The 12,429-nt window shown below is 40.7% G+C and overlaps 1 long non-coding RNA gene across 2 annotated transcripts in view; it reads right to left on the minus strand.

The window, feature by feature from the left end:
- LOC135096785 (uncharacterized) overlaps window positions 1-12,429 on the minus strand; it is a 73,063-nt gene that overhangs the window by 14,968 nt on the left and 45,666 nt on the right. For both annotated transcript variants that reach the window (XR_010265020.1, XR_010265019.1), the window contains one exon: window positions 4,295-4,384. This is a non-coding gene — a long non-coding RNA (uncharacterized LOC135096785). The remainder of the gene's footprint in view (window positions 1-4,294; window positions 4,385-12,429) is intronic.

Raw genomic sequence — 12,429 nt, forward strand, 5'->3', positions numbered from 1 at the left:
AAAAGTCCTTCTGAAACTACCGGCACATTTTATTACTCTCATTTCACGCGCGGCTGACAAGGGGACTTTCATTCCTCGTGTGTGAAGAACTCTTAGTGTGAGAAGTGACAGGGAATAACTGGCAGGGCTGATGAGAAAAGAGAGAAATTATTACTTAAGGGGAGCAGTGTTCATTTTTTTCTTTCTTGTAGGTGTTTATAGATTTCATACACTCCGTTTAGCGCAATAGATTCTAGGGTAGACATTGGGAAATCTGTTCTTTTTACCCCCTTCTTCCTTGTAGATGTTTATAGTCATGCATTGCTCTTAGTGGTGTGAAAAGGTTTGAAGACACTGCCTGCGATTCAAGTAAAGTGACACGCACGTTATATTGAATTCCAGTGACCTTTATAGCAGCAGGCCTTTCTGACAGCCGCGCCCATGTATTCTCACTCACCTTTGCGTAATTAATAGAGAGGTGTCGGTTTGGTTTTACGGTCGGTGGCATTTCGTTGGGTTTAAGGCACAAACACGTAATGTCACTGTTATTGACATTCCTAAATTTACAGATATTTGTGGCTACTGACTGTTGAACTTTATTTACTTTGTACCACCAAGGTAAAAGTACTTTGCTTCCCCTGTGATATTTTCTTGTTCTTTACCTCTTCTTCTTTTGCCATTTCCTAAATACCAGAAATTGACGTCTAGTTAAAGTCTTCAGTTATTTATGTCAGCTGTTTACTTCCACCTCTTTTCTCCTTTTATCTTATTTTTTTGTAACTACATTATAAATCTTTTTCCCTTTAGATAAGCTTGTTTCTCGCTTTTTCTTGCTTCACTTTTTTGTAACTGGTTGAAAAAGTACCGGTCTTTAGTTATTCCCGTCTATTGTAGATCTAATTTCTTCCCCATTCTTTGCATCTCTACCCTCTTTCCTTCAGTTACGTCTGTCAATCACGTCTTCTTTTGTTGCTCCACTTCTTTGCATCTCCTTCAAAGTGTATCTCTCCTTCATTTATTTCTCCTCATTGCATTTTTTTTTTTTTTTTTGGCTTCTCTTATTCTTTGCACTTTAAGTCCAGCTCTCCTCCATCTACTCCTGTCAATTACATCTTTTTCTCTCATTCTTTACACCGCTATCAAAGGTCGTCTCTTTTCCAGTTATTTCAATCAATTCTATCTTTTCTCTTTCTCTTATTCTTTGTAACTCATCTTCAAGTCCATCTCTCCTTCATTTCACCAGGTCAATTACTTTTTTGTCTCATTCTTTGCACCTATCATTTCAGAGAGAGAGAGAGAGAGAGAGGAGAGAGAGAGGAGAGTGAGAGAGAGAGAGAGAGAGAGAGAGAGAGAGAGAGAGAGAGAGAGAGAGAGAGAGAGAGAGAGAGAGAGAGAGAGAGAGAGAGAGAGAGAGAGAAACCCGAACACCACAAGTACTTACACCACAATCAGAAGAAAATTGGACCAAACAAGCAAATCACTAGTGACGATGCTAGCGCTATTGATGATGGTGGTGGTGGTGGTGGTGGTGGCGGTGACAGATCCATGTTATGTCGTGCACCAACCAGTGAAGTCATACAGCGGCCCAATTAGCGGAGAATAATCCTATTACTCACCCAACCAATTACGACTAAGGCTAGGAGTCATTGGATCATTAGCGCCAAACAATGGGAGACCCGACAAAGTTGAAGCCGTTCCCTCTACCCTGCGTCCCCAGCACAAGCGCCGCCACCTGCTGACGACGATTCCTGTGAGGTGCGGCAAATACTTGACAGCTTTTGTGCATTTCATTTGATTCCTTTGTCGAGGCTGAGGGAAGTGGGGGAGAGAGGGAGGGAAGGAAAGGGGAATCAGGAGAGAAGGAGAGAGGGAAGGAAGGGAAGGGGAGAGAGAGAGAGAGAGAGAGAGAGAGAGAGAGAGAGAGAGAGAGAGAGAGAGAGAGAGAGAGAGAGAGAGAGAGAGAGAGAGAGAGAGAGAGAGAGAGAGAGAGAGAGTCAAGATTAGAACGAAAGAAAGAACACAAGAAAATAAGGGGAAGCTACAAGAAGCCATCAAGCCTACACGTGGCAGTCCCTGTATGAAGCAAACCAATCTTTTTAAGCCTATCATCCCCAAAGTAATAAAGATTGAAGGTTAGAAAGCATTTAAAGTAACACTGACACGCCGCACCATTGATATTGGATGTATTAGCCAGGTTATGTAACGTCAGAATAGATAACAAAAGACTCAGAGTTGATAATTACGAAGTCTAACAATAATACACCGCATTTTTAATAGTGGAGTTACTAGTTACTATATCTGGTTAGATCAAGTCAAGACAACCGAAGACTGAGGGTTAAGAAGTGGTAAGCCTAACTCTGACAGTTCCGCAGCTTTAACCTTGAGCTATTGGGCGGCGGGTGAGACAGGCTTGGTGATGTATTAAGCGGCGCAGCGAGCGATGATCTCCTTTACGAGGGAATAAAACCATCAGGCGGGACGTTTAGTGAAAACCTTCATTCCGTAAACAGTAACTCGGCGGCTGGCTGTCGGATCAGGGCGGAGAAGTTAACCTCTCGCTGTATAACTGTTGTGTTGGGGCTTCGCAGGGATGTGTTAAGATGTACTGGATATATTTAGCGTATCTCTGTAATGAATATGTTTAGAGCATTCCTGTAGTAGTAGTAGTAATAGTAGTAGTAGTAGTAGTAGTAGTAGTAGTAGTAGTAGTAGTAGTAGTAGTAGTAGTAGTAGTAGTAGTAGTAGTAGTAGTGTAAGAAGAACAGAAAAAAAAGGAGTAGCAAGATTCATTGTTTGATAAAAAGGAGTAGCAAGATTCATTGTTTGATAGAGGCCTCAACTAACAGGAGCCAAGACCAGGAGTGATACCGCCCAATGAGTGTGGCGGGAAACCAGTGTGTGTTTCCCAATAGTAATTGCCAGGCGGGAAATATTCTCTAATATACTGAGTCCATATTTTACTTCTCTGGCCAATATAATGTGCTGGAGGTGTATGAATTTGAACATTTCGAAATTTGCGTTCCTGTTTCGGATTCAGATCTTAACATTAATTAGTCACTGTAAGAAATGTTTATGGCAGTTACGTATTAATGTTTCAGTACACGTCATGCTATTATCAATATGAACACATGTGTTAGCAATACTAATTTGAGCTCCAAGTTAACACACTGATACAGAAACCATTATTCTGCAACGCTTTCTCTTACCACGACTATTTTCAAAGGCCACAGAGATGATTAGCAGCTTCCCAAGAGTGTTCCTCGTGTCAGTAATGTAATTTTGTTAATCTGTCACTAGTACTATATAAACCACTCTTAAAAACCAATGTAACCACGACGATTATTTTCAAAGACCAAAGAGATGATTACCTGGTTCCCAAGAGTTTCTCGTGTCAGTAATGCAGAAATCTTGTTAATCTGTCACTAATACCATAAAACACTCTTAAAAACCTAAGTAATTTCATCACGACTATTTTCAAAGGCTACAAAGATGATTAGCTGGATTATGAAGCGTTTCTCCTGTTAACAGTGTGGAAATTTTGTTAATATGTTACTATGACCAGTCTAAAAAGCTCATATAAATTCGTCTATGTAGAGTCACTTGAAAGCAGTGGAGATGTGGCGTAGAAGAGTTTGCAAATATGGTCCTTAGAAGGAACATCACTGCCATTTAACAATACTCGGCTCATTAATAGTAAATAAGAATACCTATTACTACACCTGGCAATGACACCTTCACTTCATTTTCAGACTCACGAATAATTGCAAACAATGAATAAAGAATAAACTCAAATGAAGTTTCGATCTCCTCAATAATTACTACATTAGCTTGAGAAAAGTCTGTGTTTATAATTAGCACCGTCAAATATGATCATAAAGAAAAAATAAAAATTTGGTTCAACACATCGACAGTTCAGTGATCGATATAGTTCTTACTTTAGCTAAAATAAAAGAAAAAATAATACCCGTAATCCTTTGTGACCAGCTAGCAATGGTCCTAGTATGTGACACGCAGATTTGATCATGCATGTACACACAAAGTTAAATAAGTTAAAGCACCGGATGGAAGTTAAATGAACCCTTTTATTGCTTAATGTCTTTTATGTCTATTTTTTCACATTCACGAATACTTTTTAAACACTAATTGTCGTGCTTCAGACTCTTAAATAGCTTTGTAACCTCGAAAAAAAAAATAAATAACCTTCCATTCTCTCTTCTCTGTGCGTCCTTGAGAATTACTTCCACCGGGAATGTTAACAAAAGCAACACAGCAACGAAAGGGTTAATGCACAAAATAATTCGATGAACACACTAACCTTAACAATGACATCTGTACTCAGGAAGGAGCGTAAGGAGCGTGGCTGGCGGGGAGTGTCACACCTCTGTTCCGTTCCTTCCTCTTGCCTCTAAAAGAAAAAAAGGAAAAAAAAAAAATTGTGAAAAAAATAATTTGTAAAAAAAAAAATACTTGCAGGTAAGATAAGTGCTAAAATAGAAATGAAATTGAAATTGAAAAAAAAAAAACTCCCAGACTACCGGAATATAAAATTAATTGATTCTAGGTGATTTGTAATACAGATTTTATCATTAAAAGAAATTAGCTTCAACGATCAGGGCAATGTTCTTATACTCTACTTTTTGTGAAGAGAGAAACATTTTCTTATTATACTATTCATGATGATGATGATGATAATAATAATAATAATAATAATAATAATAATAATAATAATAATAATAATAATAATAATAATAATAATAATAATAATGATAATAATAATAATGTTAACAACAACAACAACAACAACAACAACAACAACAACAACAACAACAATGAACAATAATAATACGTAATAATAATAATAGTAGCAGTAGCAGTGGCAGCAGTAATAGTAGTAGTAATAGAAACAACAACACCAACAAGAACAGCAACAGCAACAGCAATATAAATCAATAAATAAACAAATAAATTAATAAATAAATAGAAAGTGCAAGCAATAACAACACGTGCATCCCCAGTGACCCCAGACACTCTGTGAAATGCGGCATCTCATTTCAGGCCAATCTTCCGCAGCTCCCGCCACGTGCCCTGCTCGGCTCTTGCGTGTTGTCCAGTGTCATGTGAAAATAGGAAACTACGTAATAAGAGCCGAAATTGTTCGCTCTCTCCAGTAAAGGAATGGGAAAGTTGCGAAAATTTGAGAATAAAGACTGTCTCAGGAGTATGGTTAAATGTTGTACAGTGTTATATGAAAAACGATAAGTGATAAGTGAAAACTGTACCCTCTCTCGAGTAAAGAAATTGAGAAGTTCTGGAAAACTGAGAAAAGTGTTTAACGAATATTAAAAAGTTTTCAAATACTATTGTTATGTGAAAAGGTAAAATTGATAAGAAAGTTTGAATTGCACGTTCTCTCCAATAAAGAAACTTAAAAGTTGTGAAAAGTTGTGAAAAATTGAGAAAAGTGTTTCGAGAACATTGTTTGAAATGTTCAAGAAAATACTATACCAGTGCATTAGTCACACAACATAATACAATGCTTCATAAGAAATATTTGGTAAGAAAGTTGAAATCAAATGCTCACTCGAGTAAATACATTCACGAAGTTAAGAAAAGTTAACGACAAAAACTGTCAAAGAATATTAAAGGAGTTTTTGAAAAGAGTATAGCAATTAAAACAAACTGTGGGATGAAAAAATCTTAACAATAAAGTTGAAATTGAAAGCTCAGTCGAGTAAATAGATTCATAAAGTTTATGAAGATTGAGAAGTATGATCTTAAAAATAATGTTAAAAGTTTTCCTGAAAATAAATAAATTATTTCGAACGTTTCCATATAGACTGCTGTTAAAAGGTGGTAACAAACAACAACAACAACAACAACAACAACAACAACAACAACAACAACAACAACAACAACAACAACAACAACAACAACAACACTCAAAGGAAGAAGAAGAAGAAGAAGAAGAAGAAGAAGATGAAGATGAAGATGAAGATGAAGATGAAGATGAAGATGAAGAAGAAGAAGAAGAAGAAGAAGAAGAAGAAATTATGATAATGATCATGATGGAGAATAAAGAAAATGATAAGTAGGAGGGGGAGGACAAGGAAGAGAACAAGGAGGAGGAAGAGGAGGAGGAGGAGGAGGAGGAGATTCCATGACAAAATTCATCTTTTTTCTCCCATTATAATTTCCTACCTGTGTTTGGAGTTTTTAGGTTGACAAATCATGACATTAATTAAAAGTTAATATTTGTAATTTACGTCCCAGATTTTTTTTCGTAACTTTTAAGTCTTTGCTATTATGACAACAATGAATTACCTATTAGACTGCAACGTCTCTCATCTACGATCACACTTGATTAGAAACAATTGATGGATCAGGGAACGCTAATTGATTGAGTTACGGCGCCACAACAACAGGTTCATATGTCGCTGGATGGGATTACGAAACACCATCTCTCTCAACTAACCGCCATGAGTCAGACTCGAGCAACCCTCACCTCACACCACGAGCCGCCCAGTGCACCGGAGCCAGCCAGGCAGCGGTGGTGCGTCTGTCGAGGACTTAGCACAGTCGGGGTGCAGGTGGTGAGCGGCTCTGTGGGACGCTGTGTTAAGTCGAGGACAAAATGAACGGCGTCACTTTCTTGTCTGCAACGAGGACACGAGTTATGGAGGACACGAGATATGGAGGAAGCAAGGCAGGGAGGAAAGCAAGGAAAACAAGGTGTGCGGGAAACGAAACATGAAAATATATTTCAAAACCCTAATAAGTTCCAGTAAACCTGTTAAACTGTTTCTATAATTGTGGAGACACCTCTCAAACGCACACTAACCCCTGCAAGAATCGTGTAAGCCCCAACAATTTCCGCTAAAACCAGTCATACTTTCCCCCAGAATCATGAAAACATTTTTGAAACCCTAACAACTCCCGCTAAAACCTGTAAAAACAGACTAAAGATTAGACACATATCACTTCCAATATAACGTGTTAAACTATCACTAGAATCATGAAAGCAACCTGCAAAAACTACAAAAAACCAGCAGGAATCATGAAAATCCCAACAACTTCCACTAAATGTTGGCAAACTCTCCCAGGCACCATGAAAACATCTTTAAAAACACTACCTTCCACAACAGCCTGTTAAACATAGTGGAGCAACACGCCAATTCAGAGACAATGTAGTCTGCGAGTGTTGCATGGATGTTACGGCGTCCCGTGTTACCCAGAGGACCTCAGCGCTCACCAATTAGCTAAGTGAGGAACACATGACGTCACTGAAGCTTAACAAGACGTAAAGCGCGCCAGGAATGAAAGCCAAGTATCGTTCACGCTGGAGGGAGGAAGCGAAATAGCGTAATCATGATGTTATAAATTCCGCTAAACCCATTTGATGAACACTCTCATTTTCGCCCAATAGCACAGCAAGTCCCATAAACTTCAAAGCGAGGACCCAAAATATGCCTCTAATTATCCCTTCTTTAAATGTGTCAAAGGCCCTGGTGTATTTTTAGCACGCGCATTGCTGGGGTATTTCAAACACGCAACGGTTACATCAGTGAACCATATTCTGAAGCGCTTCTACGCCACACCATGACTACTTCCAGAAGGCTTTAGTTGAAGTTACATGGATTTTTAAAGATATTTTTTCCGGTTCTAGTGACATTAACAAGACTTCTACATTATTAATAGGAGAAACACTCTTGAAAACAGGACTAATCTTCTCTGTGACCTTTGAAAAATAGTCATAGTAAGAAAGCAAAACGTTTCAGAATAGAGACCAAGGAGTGGCGTGGAGTGAAAACTGATTAGTGTTGGTGGAGCGATTCCCGCGTTGCCTGACCTGAAGAATGTTGCGTGCTGGGAGGCTCAGGACGGAGGTCAGGCGTCAGTCAATTGCGGCACCGTTGAAGGAGCGAAGCGATGTACAACTGCTACTGTTAATGTTGCTGTTTCTGTTACTACTATTAGTACTGCTTCTGCGGGGAGTAAAGGTGTCATGTTGAAGTTATTCTTGGTTTCTATTCTATATAATATAATCTTTCACACTTTAGGACGTATCTACTTAGTCTATTTCTGCCTTTCATTTCCAATTTGTTCATAAAATGCCTCCTTCTGAATTCTTATCCAAAATACGGAAACTCTATTGAGTGTACAGAAAGAAGAAAAGTAGTAATTAGTGTGTGTGTGTGTGTGTGTGTGTGTGTGTGTGTGTGTGTGTGTGTGTGTGTGTGTGTGTGTGTGTGTGTGTGTGTGTGTGTGTGTGTGTGTGTGTGTGTGTGTGTGTCAATGGGCTTTCCTTACTGGGTCTTGGTCATCTTTTTGCAGGGATCTTGGGGAAACCTTTGCGCTGCAGGAGGCGCAGCCATGATATCGGGAAGAAGAGAACAGCGGGAAGAAAACTGCTGTGATGACGAAGGATAGAGAAAGGAGAGAAGAGGGAGAAGAGAGGGACGGTAATAGAAAAGGAAAGATTAACGTGATAAAAATTGAAAGAATAAATAAACAAATAAATAGAAAGCAAAGAAAGTATGACGACAGTCTCTTAACAAACTGACGAATACTAATCATACTTTGACGGAACTTGTTTATTCAGGCACTAGTAATTTTTGTCACTATGATCAAGTAACGAAAGTGGATAATAAAGGCACTTGCAGTGTGTGTGTGTGTGTGTGTGTGTGTGTGTGTGTGTGTGTGTGTGTGTGTGTGTGTGTTTGGAAGAAAACGAGAGCCTGGCAACAAACCATATGCATAATATTCTATACTTATCTATTATGCATTTTCTTAAGTTCTTCCACTTTGGGTAGTTTTTCAAAATGCATTCTGTCATCACCTTTGACGTGACCTGATTTGCACCCACGCACGATACAAACTGTTGGCATTTTTGCATAACTCACAAAATTACCGCAGCCTCCCCGACCACAACAGAAAACGAGGCTCCGTTCCACTGGGCGGCAGGGTGACTACGTGTTTGACTGGAGAGTTTCGAGCGGCAGAAGCTTTGGTCTAGATTACCTATGACGTCAGGCAAAGACCGAGACCCAGTTAGGCTCCCCTCCGTGCGCTTTGAAAATACCTTCCTCACTTTACCTAGCATACAACACTACCACATAACTTCGCGTATGAGCTGAGTTTGTCATCCTCAACAACAACAACAACAACAACTACAGCTACCACCACCACACCATCAAAATTACCTCCAGAAACCACCACCACAAGCAATGACATCAAATACCACCACTACCACCACCATCCCGGCTATCACACGTTTTATCCTTCCAGTCGACCACAAGCTAAATGGTGCGAGCCGCGTGCCTTTCCTTGCGTGATTAATAAACGTGACGATGATGACTCGCAGTGAAGGAGACTTGCCCGTCGCTTCCCCAGCTGATCGAACCTTCCCACACACACACACACACACACACTGACAGATGATGGATGCTCCTCCGTGTCAAGTATTTATTAATTGTGTACAGAAGGACATTGATACGTGTTTGAGTGTAGGATGGGTTTTGGGCTGCAGAAGTAATGTAAAGGATTTTGTTTCTAGGTTTGTTTGTTTTTTTCATTCCTTTTTTCACTATGTGTGTAAAAAATAATACTAACTGACGGTTTGTTTGCAGGCGGAGTTGTAACATAAATGACATCGTATCTACGTTTGTCCGGTATTTCTTTCTCTATTTTTCACGTGTGTGTGTGTGTGTGTGTGTGTGTGTGTGTGTGTGTGTGTGTGTGTGTGTGTGTGTGTGTGTGTGTGTGTGTGTGTGTGTGTGTGTGTGTGTCCGTGCGAGTATACATACATACACAGCACCATCCTGCACGCGTGTAGATGCATGCACGTACAAGTATGCACATGAATCCCAGCAAGTGTGCATTCCCGACTAATAATCATCACTCACTGAAACATTCATGCTCCTTTGTTCGCCTGGACGCTGCTGGGGGGATAGCGGGGGCGGTGGGCTCCCTGGACCGGATGCGGCAGGTGATGCATCGCGGCGGCGCCTTAATGGGTTGTTTAGCGCGACGAGCAGATCCCCCCAACCCCCGCCAAGCAATGCAGCGCCTCCCAATCTGCCCGGGACAAAGGCACCATTGCAGTCTTGTCTCGCTTTATGATGGTGGGAGTAATGGATGGCCGGCGTGTTTGACTGAAGAGCTGCTGGGATGTGCCTTGCTGTGAGTCTTGGGTATGGAAGGAGATAAGTTGTGTTGCTTCTTTTCTGTAATCTGTTCATGGTGTAATGGTTGAGGCTAAGGTTATCTATTGGTTGGGGAGCTGAGAAGTGATAGGGTGTAGTGTCCTGTTTGGAGTGTTGGTAAGGGAGGAAGGATTCAGGCTATGTTGCTTCGCCTCTATAATGTTATAATGTCAGTCATCATCATCATCGTCGTCAGCCATATAGGCACAATACAGTGTCTATATATACTGCATGGCACTGTAAATTTATTAAAGTTTATCAGAAATACATCACCTTTCATTTCACATTCAAAAAGGTGACGTCACATTGAGTGCGTCACATCGCTCGGCTCACTCAGATAGCCATCACGCGCGCCCCTCCAGCCCCGCCATCTGCTTATGCAAAATGAGCCTCTTGCCTGCCTGCCTTGTGAGGAGAGCGGCGGCATCTGTATCAGGACAATATTCTGAAACACTTCTGCACTGCACCACTACTTTCAAAAGGCTCTACGTAGTTGAAGGGACACGGGTTTTACGGGTGTTTTTAAGGTTAAAAAGACCCATTAACAAGATTTCTACGATATCAACAAGATAAACACTCTAAGAATCAGGCTAACCATTTATGTGGCCTTCGAAAATAATACTAGTAAAATTACACGGTTTTTAAAGTTGCTTTCTTCTTGAATCCACTTGAATTATACTTCAGTCTACTTGAAACCACTTGAAATTCACTCAAAACTCACTCATAAGCAACCACTGAAGAGTAACAGGGTAGAATCCACTGAAATTCCCCATAACTCACTATCTTAACTCCCCAATTCAACGTACAATGCAAGCTAACAGGCTACATTCATCCTCAGCTAATACAACACTTAATCAGGAGCGCGAGAGTCCAGCTTCCCTCGGCGCCTCTCGTCCAGCCCTTCACTGCTGTCCGGCACCTTCACTCCCTTCACTCTCCTGATTCCCTAACTCACGCCGGGCTCCTCGTTACCTTAGACTGCAGGACGTGTTTGCTCGATTAACTGGCAGTGTTGGTGCAGACGTAATTAGCGTCGCGACACACGGAATCATGTGCTCCCAGCCTCCTTACTTCACTAAGGAGGGATGTGTGTGTTGTATTGGGGGGAAATACGATGGTTTGTCTTCTTTTGTATTGGTGTGTTTTAGTGGTGACGTGTGTGTGTGTGTGTGTGTGTGTGTGTGTGTGTGTGTGTGTGTGTGTGTGTGTGTGTGTGTGTGTGTGTGTGTGTGTGTGTGTGTGTGGGTGTGTTTTGTTATTTAATCTTATCTACTGATGGTTGAAGCTACTAAAGTTGATGGCAACAACAACAACAACAACAACAACAACAACAAAAACAAAAACAACGACGACGCAATAGGAGCAACAACAACAGAAATTCACCAAGCTGCAGTATATGAAATTTAGAGTTTGTATTGCACCGTCTGCCATATCTGTCATCTTCACCACTGTCTTGAATCCCTTGACTGTTCTCTCTCTTTGTGTGTGTGTGTGTGTGTGTGTGTGTGTGTGTGTGAGCACGAGGAAGTGATGGATTATTGTGAAAACAGACGTACGATATCATAAGACACTATAAGACAACATACTTTAATGTACCTATTGAAAGAAGATGTGATAGATGAAATAATAAGAGAACTGCAAAAAAAAATAAGATAAAAAAAAACTACTCGTATATATACTCTAGTTAATTAGCATTGCAGTCCTCAGTGTAGAGTAAAATCCTGTAAAAAGTAATAATGAACACTAATTAAGGAGCTGAAAGACGGAGAGACGCCTTGGTGGTCTATGCGGTGCGGGAATAAAAGCAGGAAGGGAATGAAATGGCGCGGCGTCGCACTCAGCGGGACGCAACGAATGCATGGAATCTGTCAGTCGGGTCGACCATTGTGGCACGGAACGCTGAGGCGGAAAGCGACGAAGTAAATCTTATAAAATACGGACAGTGCACCGACCGAATGGTGTAGTGGAAGGTCAAATGAAAGACCGCCACACACAAATGCTGTATGTCTGAACTCTATCCAGAAGGGTCAAATAACAGAGCGGGGCTGATGACCAGGGCGAGGTAATGTAAAACCCCCCATGATGATGTACAGGAAGGCCACATGAAAGACTGTCACACCTAAATGATTCACATCTGAACACTCTATTCACGTGGGTGAAATAAGAGGGAACCGCTGATGGCCAAGCAGGGGCGTATTACTGCTTTCTGAAATTGGATGTGACCTAATCTTATCTTACTTCCTTCCTT

Source organism: Scylla paramamosain, unplaced genomic scaffold (genome assembly GCF_035594125.1).
Source record: "Scylla paramamosain isolate STU-SP2022 unplaced genomic scaffold, ASM3559412v1 Contig7, whole genome shotgun sequence".
Lineage (NCBI taxonomy): Eukaryota > Metazoa > Arthropoda > Malacostraca > Decapoda > Portunidae > Scylla > Scylla paramamosain.